This window comes from Paramisgurnus dabryanus, chromosome 11, assembly GCF_030506205.2.
Source record: "Paramisgurnus dabryanus chromosome 11, PD_genome_1.1, whole genome shotgun sequence".
Lineage (NCBI taxonomy): Eukaryota > Metazoa > Chordata > Actinopteri > Cypriniformes > Cobitidae > Paramisgurnus > Paramisgurnus dabryanus.
Genome location: NC_133347.1, coordinates 33,168,752 through 33,183,751, shown reverse-complemented (window position 1 = coordinate 33,183,751; position 15,000 = coordinate 33,168,752). Strand labels below are relative to the sequence as shown.

Sequence of the window (15,000 nt, the reverse complement as noted above, 5' to 3'; positions counted from 1 at the left end):
ACGGGTAGCGAGGATAGGGCAGCGCTCGACCCGGCGAGACGGTGTGACATTTCGCCCCTCTGCTGACCAGCGAACTCGCCGAGAGGGTTTTGCCCCCGGCGTCTTCTGGGAAATCATCGCCCGTTTGACGTCCTGTGTATGCCAGCCGTCGTAAGTCCGCCCCCGTTACGTTGTCGATCCATCCTGTGGAAAAGCTGCACTTACCAGGAGCTGTAAACAGCGGAGAGGTGAGCAACAACCGAGTCAGAAATAACCGTGTCATTGTGTTCCAGCTGCTGCCTGTAGAGAAAGAGAGAGCGAGAGTGAACGTTAGGAAAACGAACTGTGGAAAGATATACTTACCAAGAGCTGTAAACAGCGGAGAGGTGAGAAGCACTCAAGTCCAAACTAATCGTGTCTCTGTGTCTCAGCTGCTGCCTGTGGAGAGAAAGAGAACAGGAGTGAACGTTAGGAAAATGAACTGTGGAAAGATATACCTACCAAGAGCTGTAAACAGCGGAGAGGTGAGAAGCACCCAAGTCCGAACTAATCGTGTCTTTGTGTCTCAGCTGCTGCCTGTGGAGAGAAAGAGAACAAGAGTGAACGTTAGGAGAACGTACTGTGGAAAGATATACCTACCACGAGCTGTAAACAGCGGAGAGGTGAGAAGCACCCAAGTCCGAACTAATCGTGTCTTTGTGTCTCAGCCGCTGCCTGTGGAGAGGAAGAGAACAGGAGTGAACGTTAGGAGAACGTACTGTGGAAAGTTATACCGACCAAGAGCTGTAAACAGCGGAGAGGTGAGAAGCACCCAAGTCCCAACTAATCGTGTCTTTGTGTCCCAGCTGCTGCCTGTGTAGAAAAAGAGAACAAGAGTGAACCCCAGGAGAACGAACTGTGGAAAATTACACTTACCAAGAGCTGTAAGCAGCAGAGAGGTGAGAGCCACTTAGTCCAAAGCAATCGTGTCTTCGTGCCCCAGCTGCTGCCTGTGGAGAAAAAGGAGAACAAGAGTGAACGTCAGGAGAACGACCTGTGGAAAATTACACTTACCAAGAACTGTGAACAGCGGAGAGGTGAGCAACATCCAAGTCCAAATTAACCGTGTCTTTGTGCCTCAGCTGCCGCCTGTGAAAAGAGGAAGGAAGGAGAGTGAGCTGAACACAAAAGATTGTATGAGCCGGCAGTGAAGCCTCTGCAGAGTGCAACACAGGTACGCAGGTGGAAAGAGTCAACCCCCAAATACTCACACTATTTTATATTTGCCTCCAGGAAAGAAGAGGAGGGCGCCACGGATAGCGGGGACAGGCAGGAGCCCGTTTCCCACGTCTCCCCCTTGGTCTCCAGCCCCCTGGACCCCCGTTGCCCCTTTTCCCTTCCTGCCACCTCCCTGTGACGTGGCCTGCCTGGAAGGCAGAGTCAGAGCTTAGTTTTAATTGCCCCTCCCCCATTCCCCAAGTTATTTTAAATATTTAAATAAAGTTTGTTTTATTACTTACCTGTTCTCGTGTTGTCTGGTCATTGGGTTGGCTTTGGGGACCTCCTCGAGGTGGAAGTTGAGAAGGGCCGTGGCTCTAGCTAAACATAGCCAGCCCCTGGGTGTGACATACGCACTGTTACACCTGATGCAGTGGCTCAGAGGAGTCGTGTAGAACATGCAGACGGTGCTCAATTTCAAAAACCATCTCTGGGGAAGGAATTTATATGCTTTTATTGCCAGCAGTCAGGGCACAAGGCATCTGTGTGTCCTGCACTAAAAGCAAAATTAACTGATTTTTGTTATGTTCCAAGAGAAGGGGACAATGTATCAGACTCTGTTGGGGAAATGCAAAAAATGTGTGATGTGACTGTTAATGGACAATCTTTACAAGCACTTGTGGACACTGGAAGTTCCATTTCATTGCTTAAACCATGTTTTGTGTCCAGAGGTGTAAAAAGTACTCAAAAATGTTACTCAAGTGAAAGTACAAGTGCTTAGTGTAAATTTTACTTAATTAAAAGTAAAAGTATCTGGCAAGAATCATACTTGAGTAAAAGTAAAAAGTACAACATTAAAATTTTTAGTATTAAAAAAGTAAAAGTATCAGGAAGAATGAAAACTATAGATTTTTGTTTAAGCTTTTAATCTCTAAAAACATGAAGTGAATTAACCACATACAAGGTTTTGTGCTGCCTTACAACTGTTTGTATTTAATTCTATTTAATTATCAAACTATAAAACTACCTAATTTCAGTATGCAACATGCTACTCAAAGTTGTAAAACCTCGAATTTAACTTAAGCAGAAGCTGATTTTCAAAATTGAGTATCAAGCCTCTCACAGGCAGCCGATGCAGAAAGAGTTGTATTAGACCGTGTTCACACAGTCAGTCCAAATCTGATTTTGGTGCATATCCGATTGGAATCCAATCACATTTAGAACGTGTGAACGGCCAAAAAGCACATGAAATCTGTTTTTTTCTTTTTCGTTTCAGGCTATATCCAGAGGTGGTTTGAAATACTTTTCAAATCACATTTCCAGAAATACATTTAAGTCTGACTGCTTTGATCGCATTTTTGTAGCTTTTAGTTCACGTCATGTTGTCGCATCACGTAAAATGTAAACACGATTGTTGTGCCAGTATGACGTCATTGCCATAGAAACAGTGCAGATAATCCGGAAAATGGCAAAACACTACAGGATGCACAGATTGGATCTAAACAGTTGTGATACACAATGTGGACAGTAAGTCTGTCCAATCAGACATGCACCAAAATCAGATTTGGCTTGACAGTTTGAACAAGGTCTTCATAAAGAGGCTGCAAATAGCAGGGAACGTGAGCAGAGACTTCCTGGTGTCTGAAACTCAGGTCAGATAGCCATCCAACCTTTCCCGGGCCAACATATGGCCAACCCATCCCAGATTTTCCCTTGGAATTAGCTTGGGCGCCTTAAGTCCCGGGCATTTGCCCTTCGCTTCCTCTACCCGAGAGGGCCTTTCCAACGGGCCAACCCACGAGTCTCTAGCTGTTTCTCCGGCCAAGACAGGGCGGTCCTTTCCTTGATTTTACCTTAAGTCCCCTTGGGTATAAGCATCCCAAAGGCATCCAAGCTACGGCCGTTGGAATGACCGCTGTATCTCAGCCGGAAAGGGTTAGAGAGTCAGGGTTGGCTCGTTGGAAAGGCCCTCTCGGGTAGGATAAGGGACCCGAAGGGCGAACGCCCGGACTTAATGTGCCTGAGCTACAGCTGTATAAATTTCAGGGAGTGGCACGCTGTATCTCGGCCAAGGAAAATATATAACATTAAAATTAAACTAGCCGTCAGCACAATTCAATTGGCTTGGTCAGAGTAAGGTAAATTTGTATGTTTTTTATGTTTATATAAAAATGTTTCTTTAAAGATGTGTTTTTGTGTGGGATATGATTTGATTGATATGATTTATCAGATTTATTTATCAGATCCACAGACACTTCAGATGTAAAATGTTTTATTAAAATAAATACACACAAATATTGAAATGATCACAGCACACACACGCACACATATGTACAATATATACAGGAAAGATGTTATTTATGGAGGTGGTGGAGTTTGACATGTTTCTTGCTGGCGCTGCTCTGCCAACCATTCCTCTAAAGATTTGCCATTTGAGGCACGCAAGCAAAATGTGGCATTACCATATCGGCTATGGCCAAACTCTTTCGTTTTGGGCTGCCCACATTTGCTGCACGTGTTAAAAGTAACCCCTCGCACATACTTCCTCTTCTGGACACCACTTTCATTCTCCATAGCCCGTCGGCGCCTGTTCCTTTGCGTGTAATGGGACACAGAAGCAGCAGACGCCGGAGCAGGCGGAGCTGGGACTGCACTGGATGTTGAAGCACCAGAAGGTGGAATCACCACTGACACAGTCATGTCTGGATTAAAGACTACCGTGCCAAACGACAACCCCGGTGCTAAAATGTTCTGCATAACTCCTGATGCTGTGGGGGCGGGTGCGATGGGTGCTAAAATGTGCTGCATAACTCCTGATGCTGTGGGGGCAGGTGCGATGGGTGCTAAAATGGGCTGCACAACTCCTGATGCTGTGGGGGCGGGTGCGATGGGTGCTAAAATGTGCTGCATAACTCCTGATGCTGTGGGGGCAGGTGCTATGGGTGCTAAAATGGGCTGCACAACTCCTGATGCTGTGGGGGCGGGTGCGATGGGGGCCAAAATGTGCTGCATAACTCCTGATGCTGTGGGGGCAGGTGCGATGGGTGCTAAAATGGGCTGCACAACTCCTGATGCTGTGGGGGCGGATGCAATGGGAAACTCCCTGGTGGCAGCAGCTGGCTTTCGACCTGGTCGCAGAAGAGGAGCCTGTCCTTCACGATTTGGTGGAAGGAAAAATTGATGTTTTGGGCTTGATGTCGATGGCACTTCATTCAATTTTTCTCTCGGTGGAGGCAGGTGCGTATCAGCCACAGCAATTGGGTTAGATGGAGTCAGACCCTGACCGAGGACGCCCATTTCCTGTCTTTTCTTCCACTTACGAAACCTGAAAAAATAAATTTTTATATATATATGTATGTAAGTATTCAGTTAATTTGAAGCGAATGATGTGCCATGCTTACCACTGAGTGAGTGTCCTATGGTTTATCTCAAACAGCTGGATCGTTGTTTCATCCATCAGAGTGGGATTGTTAAGCACCAACTCTCAGATGTGGTGGTAATCTGAAAGAACTTTAGACCACCTGGGGGTGCAAACTCCATCTTTCTTGGTTGGCGACTTGTGTAAAGCACACAGCTTCATACAAATGGTATTAACCAAGCGGTTGGCGTCGGGCCACTGCGCTGGACCCCCAGGATGTCCAATCAGACACCGTTTCACACTCTCCACACCTGGTGTGACTCCAGACCGCTTCGGTGCCTTATAGCGCCCATGTGTCAGCTGAGGCTGATGTCGAGGCTGATAGTTGACCCGCTGCTTATCGAAATCTAGGAGAGCTGTCCACAGCTGGATGGCCTCTGTCACCTGCTGGTCAGTAAGGTAAGGAGCCTCACGAAGACCCACCAGGTAACCAGCCAAATCCTGGACCTTGTCCCACCCAGCGATGCCATCGGGTCCAATGACTGCTCCCTAGTAAATGCAGATTTATGTTAATTTATGTGGAGTAAAACGAGATTAAAATGAGTTTTTTTTTCAATTGCTAACAAGCATTGTTTAAGTTCAATACTAAGGGGGCATTTAAAAACTGTACACAGTCGAAACCTGTCACAGCAGGAACAAGCAACTAACCCAACAGGGTTGGACTTCTTATTAATGTCACTGTGCTGTAATGAGGTTAATGTGATCCATCAGTTCAATGCATTCAATATCCACATCTTCCAAAATTCTTCTGTCATTTATGCTTTACCACTTGCAAAACACAATGTATTATGTATACTATCTACATTTCTCAAATGCTAACACACTGCTTTTGAAATTGTTATAAACATTTTCAAAAGAATGATGGCAAATTGAATGCATTTCTTCAGTAATTGTTTTAAAATATAGAAAATTGTAGCAGAAAATTAAATAGTAATCATTCTAAGCTAATTGCAGTTTTACTTGAAAGCCAACCCAGGTGTTCTGCTCTAGTCTCATTACCATGATTTACAGTATTAAAAGGGGATATCTTGGAACTTATTTAGCAATTTTGCAATATGGATAAAAGAAGACAGGTTGGTAAGGAAAGTAGATTGGTTCAGAGAGGGAGAGTGTGTGGAGGAATGCTTGTTAGCAATTAAAAAAAGACCTTAGAGTGTCTTACCTGAGCCTCGTCGGAAATACTGCTTCCAGTGTCAGATGACTGTGACAGTACTGAAGGGGCAGGGGCAAGATGCTGTTGTTCTCCCCCAGGAGATGATGATGTGGACGGCTCAGCCAGTGACACATCAGCCATCGATGCTGGGGACTGATGCAGAGGCAAAGATGAGGGGCTGTTTTCAAGATCACGGCAAGGGTCATCCTCATACAGCACTGGAACTGTGATGTCCTCCATGATCTCTTCCTCAAACCCCTCATCTTGCAGGTCCTGATCATCAACTTCCTCCACCAGCCTGTCTTCCTCCTCTGGGTTCTGGAGCACTGGAGTAAGTGTTTTGCCAGTCTGGCTGTAAAGGTACTCCATTCCCAGCAATTCACCTACAAGGATAAAAAAGTGTTGTTAATCATCTGTCTAGTCTAGTACATTAAAAGCTAAATAGATAACTTAGTAGAATATTACAAAAGAACAAATTATTGAATTTCTTGCCTGTATATGCTCCAGGAGGGCGATAGCGCTCATCCCAGGGCTTTCCGAAGACAGTTCGGGAAAGCTTGTCCACAGCCTCTTTCATGGCACTGCCATATGTCCGGATGGAGGACGCTCCTTTTATGGCATCTTCCATCCTGTCATCATTCCAGCGCATCAAGCCCTCAAGAAGATAGGCCTGAAAATGTGAATCACTGGCACTGGTTCCTAAAAGTCAGATAAACAAAAATGGTTTTATGTGTCACACATGTACAAGATAGTGCTGCACATGAGGTGCTATGTAATTACATAAACAATTATTGGTATTATAACCAGAGTTACTAGTGACTGGCAAGACAGCTTTGTCAATGCTTATGACATCAGAAAAGAACTGTAATATTACTGTAGAATGTGACATTTATTAATGTGACATTACTTAAAGCTCTACTGTGTACTTTATTGAGTTAATTCTTAACAAAAACCCATGTTTTCTTTCAAAAGTATGTGCTCATTCATGTGTAATTACTTCCCACCCACTAATGAAAGTATTCTCGTAAGTGTAGAATCTGCTATTTAAAATGCATACCGTCGAAGCGCTCTCTGGCTGAATCCATGTTGTGCCTCCATCTTTGAAATACATTCGCCGAAGAGGGACATTCCTGAAATTCAAGCTCCGCCTTTCGCGCTTTCACTCTACACTCACGCTGGCTGCTGGCTGAAGCCTTCGGAGGTTGCATGTGTAGGCGTTATACGTCATCAAGACGTATTTCAGAATATTAACAATTATAAAGCTGACAATTATTCTTAGTTAATTGTAAATTGATGTAATATGCGTATGACTTGCGAATGTAATGCTCAGTTGATTTAAATAAACCAGGCTTGATGACGTATCCAGCCTGTGACCTGCGTAGCTGAATCCTTCGGATTTTACAACAACCGCACACCGTGATGAACCTGCGATCTAATGCTTTGATTTGAAAGCCTGTTGAAGACATATTCTCGAGGACATTAAAACAAATCGCCAAGGATGCGAAACGGGGATTTTAAACGACAACGTGACAGGAAAAACATCAAGACCAAAGTCACTATTGGAGTTAGTTTTCCAAGAGGGGGCTCAAGGGACACTGAAGTTGCACTTTCTATATTCTCCACAGGTAATTCAGCATATTCGTTTACATCTATACAGTCCATGTTGTAAACTTGAAGTTTTATAGTTCCTTGGCTAACTTTAGCATGATTATGCATAACACTTGTTAGTGTAAACATGCATGTGGCTTAATGTGTTCAAACAGACACACGCCGTCTCTCCGCCCATTTATGTAATCTGAGGTACTGAGATAAATGTTTTTCATCTTTTCTGACCTCTAGCACAAACACACGGTGACAGCGCTATTTTTAGCCTTTCATTGATAAAAGTGTCTGATCTGCGCGTCTTTCGTTTCATTTTACAAGCGTGTGAAAGTTGCGCGATCTTTTTTCACCAATATGAGAGAAAGCTCTTACATATACACGGACATGTAACGTTTACTTAAAACATAAGCATTGTACTCTGACATAATGTCTGACATAATACTCTGATAAAAGCGTCTGATCTGCGCGTATTTCGTTTCATTTTACAAGTGTGTGAAAGTTGCGCGATCTTTTTTCACCAATATGAGAGAATATACACGGACATGTAACGTTTACTTAAAACATAAGCATTGTACTCTGACATAATGTCTGACATAATACTCTGATAAAAGCGTCTGATCTGCGCGTATTTCGTTTCATTTTACAAGTGTGTGAAAGTTGCGCGATCTTTTTTCACCAATATGAGAGAAAGCTCTTACATATACACGGACATGTAACGTTTACTTAAAACATAAGCATTGTACTTTGACATAATATTAATTCGCGTCCATTTAAACCCGTCATGGTTGCTTTTTGTATGTGATTTTAAGCGGACATATCATGACAATCAGACTTTTTTCATGTTAAACATAAATCTGTGTGCTTTGATGGATCACAGGCAAAGGACATTGCAAATTGTTCATTTTTTTTCTCATTGCTTTTGCTTTGTAGCTACTGGAAGCCATGTTAACCTTGGCATGACACGGCCGGGCCACCGTACGAGTTAAAACGCGTTCCGAATGGGGGGGGGGGCTAGAAAGTATTATTCAGTTGCTTGTCATATAGACTTTCACCGCTAGATGGGAGTAGATCTTACACAGTGGAGCTTTAAAAAAAAATGTAATCCATATGTATGTAATACCTGGAATAAAACGGTTTAGGTGGAGGTGGAATGACTCCAAAGAGGTAGAGCCACGGGCACATCTGTAGCAGCACAGCTCCACACTGCCTTTCTTCAATGTCCATGTCTTCATGTAGAGGGGAAAGTTCTCTGGGTCTTGGATACACTGTACGTGCTTCCGCTGTTCTTTCCATATCTGCTGGATCCGTTCATGGTCCAGCAGAGGAACTCCCAGAGTGTCTTTACCACTCGCACTGTCAAACAGATCAACCAAAGATCCAATTAATCTGGTGGTCTCCTCCACACCCCTGGTCCTCCTCCGGCAGTGCAGTGCCAACTCTCTCCGGGTAATGCGGGAACTCAGCGCCTTTCCTGAGATGTGACCGGCCTTCTTTGCTGCCAGCTCACCCTCCTTTGCACGGTGAAGAGCAGCCACATCATCTGAATCCCACTGAAAGATGCACATGGACAGACGTGCCATGAAGGTCCCGTAGAGCGGATGAGCCTCTGTCGTGACACCTGCAGCAAATCGCCGCATGAAATGCCAGATGTCAAGGCGCACTTCAAGCTCATCCCACTCCGAAAACATGACCTTCACCTGAGACTTGCCATGAAGACTGCAGCAATCTCTGTCCACGTACATCACTTTCGGGGCTGCCTCTCCTGCCTCCCGGTAGCGTTTCATTAGGCCAGCTGCCATAGGGTGCAGTCCATGTCCCTCTGCGGCTGTCAGCACAGAGACAAGGACTTGGCCGTGTTCATTTCCCACATTTGTGCACCAGGCAGCTGTTCCTGCAGCAGCACCGGCAAGTTTCTTTATGACCTATTGCAAAAAAAATTATTAAAAACTGTGTTTATTATGTATACACACTTTTCCATATGGCAAATTTCTGGATACAGGGATGTGTTACCTTCTTTGTGGAGTCCATCTTTAGAACACAGCCCAAGACAGATGTAATTTTGGCTTTGACCTCGTGCAGTCGCCCCAGAACATCCCTGGCGTACACGGCTAACAGCCACTTAGGTTTAGGTAGGGCAGGTAAAGAGGGAGGCTCGGCAAACACAGGTGGCTGCACAAGGAAGGACCTTGTAAATGGTTCACAGGCAGTCAGGTACTTAAGGACACGGTGTGTCCATGCCTCACTGTGTTGTTCCATGAGCTTCTTGTACAGCTGTGTCACGCTGTTGCCCTGTGTCCTCTCCCTCATCATCCTCAGCACCCGGTTGTCACATGAGTATCTAAAAAACAACAGTATAATCATGCAAATGCTTTGTTTGGTAAAAAAAATCACAAATTAAAGTGCCTAATAATGAATGATTGTCATTATGAATTACCTGTATGTCAGCAAAGCTGGAAACTGACTGCGGTGGCCCATATCCAGTTGCCCCAAAATGTCCTCGGACCAGGCGGGATATTTTTTTTTGCAGCGTTTGCACTCCAGATACTCAGTGGCAAGATCATACCAACCGTCGATGTCCAAGACTTTGCGCACGGTACGGTAAAGTCCTGCGGCTGTTAGTTTGTGCTTATCACAGTCTGGTCGAACACAGACAAGAGGAAATCGCCACATCTTGGGCGGCATCCATAAGAAAAGGGGCCGACAGAAGAAGAGGTCAGGTGAGGCGGGCGGCTGAGTGTGAATTAAAGGGACCTGAGGAGGATACCACCAAAGCTTCAGTTGGGACACTAATTCTGGCTTGCCGGTTCGCGGGTTGGCCTTAAATAGTGTGTTCCGTATCCACTCATGCTGGAAAGGTGGAAGATGATCTTTCCAGTGAACTGGAAGCTCAGCTGGTGGTGGATGATGTGGAAGACCTGGTGCTTTTGCTGTTTCCGCTGATGGAGACGGACCAGAACAGGTCTCTGAGTGAATTAAAACAAAAACATTATAAGGATGAATGTTGCATTTCATAGTAAAATACCACAAAGCAGCCCACAAACAGTCGGCGAAGCAGAATTTTGGACAAGTATTAATAATTATTAGGATTAGATTTAGGAATAACAGTGAGGAAAATGGTACTAGTGTTAAGAAGCAAAGAACCCAGTGTACTCTTTATTAATGTAAGATCCCAGCAAGCAATTTTGGCTAAAATAAGGCAGAATTTGGGCTGCTCATGAAAGTCTAACAGATGTCTAACCATAGCACACAAATAGATGATACATATAAAAGAAATGAAAGCAAACACCTTGAACACCTGTTGACTTTGCTTACATAATGGAATATCATACATCTCAAAGTTATTTAGGCAAGAACAGCATGAAAATGTATTCAAGGTTATTTTAGGGTAGAAGTGGATTAATCATAGCTGGACTACATTGGGTTTCGGTTTTTGCTTGCTGGGATAAAATGTTGATGTGTAAATTAGATAGAATGGAGCAAGGATATGAGGCGTGGTGAATTTAGTATAAATGAATGATGCCCACAGACACATTAAGGAAAAGATGATCCTCTAATAATTACAACAATGATCCCAACCATCCTGTCTGCTAAGGTGGAGCTAAAGAGTGAGTGAGAAGTGCAAGCGGTGTGAAGAAGTTATGCAGTGATTGTTTAACAACGGGTACGTTCGGAAACCCAAATACACTGACACCTTTAAACATCCTTACGGTTTTGAAGAAATGCGCTCAAAGCATACATCCAGCTTGAGGCAAGATGTGACATAATTCTGTATTGTAAACAAAAAATTGTTAAAAATGTTGATTATTTAAAAAAAAAATGATTCTGCTTTTGCGTTTTCACAAAAACATTCTTATAATATTTGCATCTGTGTCATATGCCACACCTGTATTTATCTGTGCTTCACATTGTGATGCAGCAAATACCAGTTCCTCATCATCATCTTCAGCAGTGGAAACGGAAGTGCCTGGAGCAGAAATAATAATAAAACTGTTATTATGTTATGTTATTCACCGTAAACTTATGAGACAAATTTATGTAAGATGGTGCTTACCAGTAGTGAAAAGCTGCCTTCGGGTCAAATGTGTGGCTGGGGGTTCTGCTGCTGGAGGAGGTAAAGTGGACTGCAGTAAAGGATCTGGAAACAAAAAACAAATTTGCCATAATGATACATAAATACATGTAAAACCGCTGTAAGGAAAATTCTATATTCACACAGTCCTACTCACAGTGTTTCACTGGTGACATGAGTTTTCTCGCCAGGTGAGAAGGAGACAAATGTTTGCCACGCATCAACAGCGCTTTCACAGTGGCGCTCTGCTGTACACCAGTTTGGATGGCTGCGGGTGAAGGTGCAGAGACACTGGAGGTTGCACGTGGACGTACAGAGGCACTGGAGGTTGCAGGTGGAGGAACAGAAGCACTGGGGGTTGCAGGTGGAAGTGCAGAGGCACTGGAGGTTGCACGTGGACGTACAGAGGAACTGGAGGTTGCAGGTGGAGGTGCAGAGGCACTGGAGGTTGCAACTTGAGGTGCAGGCTGGCATACACGGGTGCCCACAGCAGACGCCTGTCTTTTCAAGACATACGTCTTGAAAATGGCCATGTTGGTGTTGGGGTTGGGATTTGCCTTTACCAGGTACCTGATGAGGGCTTGGGCCTGCTTGCTCTGGTCCTCATAAACTTCCTTCATGGACCGGCCCTGGAAGTCACCAAACTCCACCATCAAGCAGCCTTGGTCTCCAGTTGCATGGGCTTCTGCTTGCATTTCCTGCTTTCTCTTATACTTCTCCGCTTCTTCTGCCATCTCTCTAATAAGAGAAGTATACTGCAGGTACAGCTGTTTGTTTTCTGACAGCGGGGTTGGATGGGCTTTCTCACTGGAACTGCTAAGCACCAAATACACTGCATACCCCAGAGAGTTTTCCAGGAGCCATCTAAATCGCTGGCCCTGGTACTTCCCAAACTGAAGTTTGCAGTGGGCCAGTACTAAAAACTGGTCACTGGGGTCTCCACCATTTGTGCTGACAAAAGATCTAGCCTCTGCCAGCACCTCCTCTTTACTTTTGGCCCTTCCGGACTCAAGCTTTTCTAGGCGCTTTGCCTCTGCTGATGGTGCCATGAGGAGTCGGCTTGATGTTGCCGATTGCCGTTGAAAAACCGGATACGCATACATTTTCTGAAATGAAAATTAGAAAGAGACTATTACCTCTAGCAATCTGACGATAAGTGTGTAATGGTAATTTAATAAGCTACATGTAAACCATATTACTGTGGTAATAAATATGGCTATGACCATAAACTGGCTTGCTGATGAGTTTTCTAAAGGGGAAGGAATCTCGGATACCGTATATAAAATATGTCAATATAAGTCAAATATTAAGTCTGAAATTTACTTCTATTTCCAAAGCTGTCGTCTTAAACATCACCATTCTAGGGGCCTAGAAGAATCTAAAAAACAAGCCTTGGGCATGATAGAGAATAATACTAAGTAATTTAAAGTTGGTTTGATACCTTTAGGCCAAACAGTATTGTAGTTTATGTGTTTATGCATATCTGACGTACGTTACTGCATTAAAGTTGATTTTATGTTTGATATTCATTTAAATAATTCGTTTGACTCTAGCATTTGCTGTTTTTATTTAATCAATGAAATAATTTATCAATACGACCCAATGGCAGAAGGATGACAATTTTTTCCTAATAATATCCTTTCATAGCACATAAAAGACATATTACCCCAAAAGGGTCCTTGCGCTATGAAATGGATATTTTTAGGAACGTTTATCTTTCATCCTCCTGTCATGAGGATCATTTATAAAACCAAAGTTATCTCTTATTGTTTTGGACTGAAATCCGAGAGTTAAACTTTAATGAGTATGAAGTACGAATGTCTAATGAATGTCATGACATTTGCAAACGTTAAACTAACGTGAACTTAACCACCGTGTTAAACTGCACAGAAAAAACATGTCCAATACATGCTAGACAGCTATATAGGCAAGTTTAATTTTCCAAACACATATATACACATTATATTAACAAATAATGACCGATATCTAATAACGAAGTAAACAAGACTTACCTATCGCTAACTCAAAGATGATAATAATAGCTGCCGGTGATTGGTTAAAAAGTTTACCTCAGGAGAGAAACGCGATTGGTCAAAAGTGAGCCACAGGAGAGGAACGCGCGATAGGTCCAAAGTAAGCCATGGGAGTGAAACGCGATTGGTCAAAAGTAAGCCACAGAAGAGAAACGTGAATCGTCAAAAGTAAGCCACAGGGAGAAACGTGATTGGTCAAAAGTAAGCCACAGGAAGAAACGTGATTGGTCAAAAGTAAGCCACAGGAAGAAACGTGATTGGCTTATGCGGGCTTACTTTGGCTCACTCGGTGGGAAGCAGTAGGCGCAAGCGAGAGGTAGCGTGATCGATGCCCGCATTCTCCACGTGATTGTGGTTTGTTGTGAATTGCTCTGATGTTACAGACCGTAAGCGTGAAGCTTTACATTGGGTCCTGCTCTTACGTTTTGCCTCAAAAAGCCAACAGGTCCCAGTGTCGGTCCTCAGTATGACACCTGAGCACACACATGAACGTCTCCTATACGGATGTTATTTCTCAAAGCAACATGGAGCAGGAGCTTTACATTCCTAGAGCATTTTGTTGCGATTTAAAATTGGAATCATTTTTTTCAATGTTCATTTGTCTTCCTGTCATTGCTGGTAAGCCTTTTAAATACATTTCACTGTCAGATTGTACACATGAGCTGTGTGTTTCCTTTGGCCTGTACACATGAGCTGCGTGTTTCTTTTGTCCTAAACGTTACTGCATTTTTCATTTATCCTAAGTCTTCGTACATGTTTAATTTGCTTCCTTGTAATGTCCTTAGGTTTGCTGAAATTTGGCGACTTGTGCGTTGATGGCCCATCGCCAGGGAGAACTGGAAAAGTGCTCAGTGTTGCTTGAATTAACTAATTTTTTGTCTACATCCTGAGTGCTCTGGTAGAAAGGCTTAAAGGGCGTGGGGATTGTTTTGGGGTAAGAAACACTGTTCCCTTGGATACACAAGAAGTATTACAGGTCCCACCGAGATTTGAACTCGGATCGCTGGATTCAGAGTCCAGAGTGCTAACCGTAACACCATGGAACCACTCTTTGCCTGAGCGCCTGACCCACTGGGTCACAGAGAAAAGAACACTCGGACAAGGACCGTCAGCAACCACAGCAAGCCAAACTCTCAGGAAACCGCCGGCAATGCCAAAAACCGGGATCGAACCAGGGACCTTTAGATCTTCAATCTAACGCTCTCCCAACTGAGCTATTTCGGCCACAGAGGTTGATCAGGCAGGAATTTTCATGACAAATCACAGCAATATAGCAGTCAGCAATAGAATGTAGAGAAAAGCCTTGGCCCGTACGGGGGTCGAACCCGCGACCTTGGCGTTATTAACACCACGCTCTAACCAACTGAGCTAACCGGCCATGGAGCGGCCATGGAGCGGCCATGGAGCGGCCATGGAGCGGCCATGGAGCGGCCATGGAGCGGCCATGGAGCGGCCATGGAGCGGCCATGGAGCGGCCATGGAGCGGCCAAGACTGACATGAATTTTCCACAGTGTAGCAGCATCAAGAAAGAAAGCTATATACGGGCTT

General features: G+C 44.1%; 4 non-coding genes across 4 annotated transcripts in view; all 4 read right to left on the bottom strand.

Moving 5' to 3' along the window:
- Positions 1 to 14,425: 14,425 nt before the first annotated feature.
- trnaq-cug (transfer RNA glutamine (anticodon CUG)) lies at positions 14,426 to 14,497 on the bottom strand. The gene has a single exon. It is a non-coding gene; the product is annotated as a tRNA-Gln (tRNA).
- Positions 14,498 to 14,602: 105 nt separating this feature from the next.
- Positions 14,603 to 14,675, bottom strand: trnaf-gaa (transfer RNA phenylalanine (anticodon GAA)). The gene has a single exon. It is a non-coding gene; the product is annotated as a tRNA-Phe (tRNA).
- An 80-nt stretch (positions 14,676 to 14,755) lies between these two features.
- On the bottom strand, positions 14,756 to 14,829 carry trnai-aau (transfer RNA isoleucine (anticodon AAU)). Its single transcript has one exon. It is a non-coding gene; the product is annotated as a tRNA-Ile (tRNA).
- A 165-nt stretch (positions 14,830 to 14,994) lies between these two features.
- Positions 14,995 to 15,000, bottom strand: part of trnap-ugg (transfer RNA proline (anticodon UGG)) — a 72-nt gene continuing 66 nt past the window's right edge. Inside the window, exon 1 of the tRNA in view lies at positions 14,995 to 15,000. This exon is cut by the window's right edge and continues 66 nt beyond it. This is a non-coding gene — a tRNA (tRNA-Pro).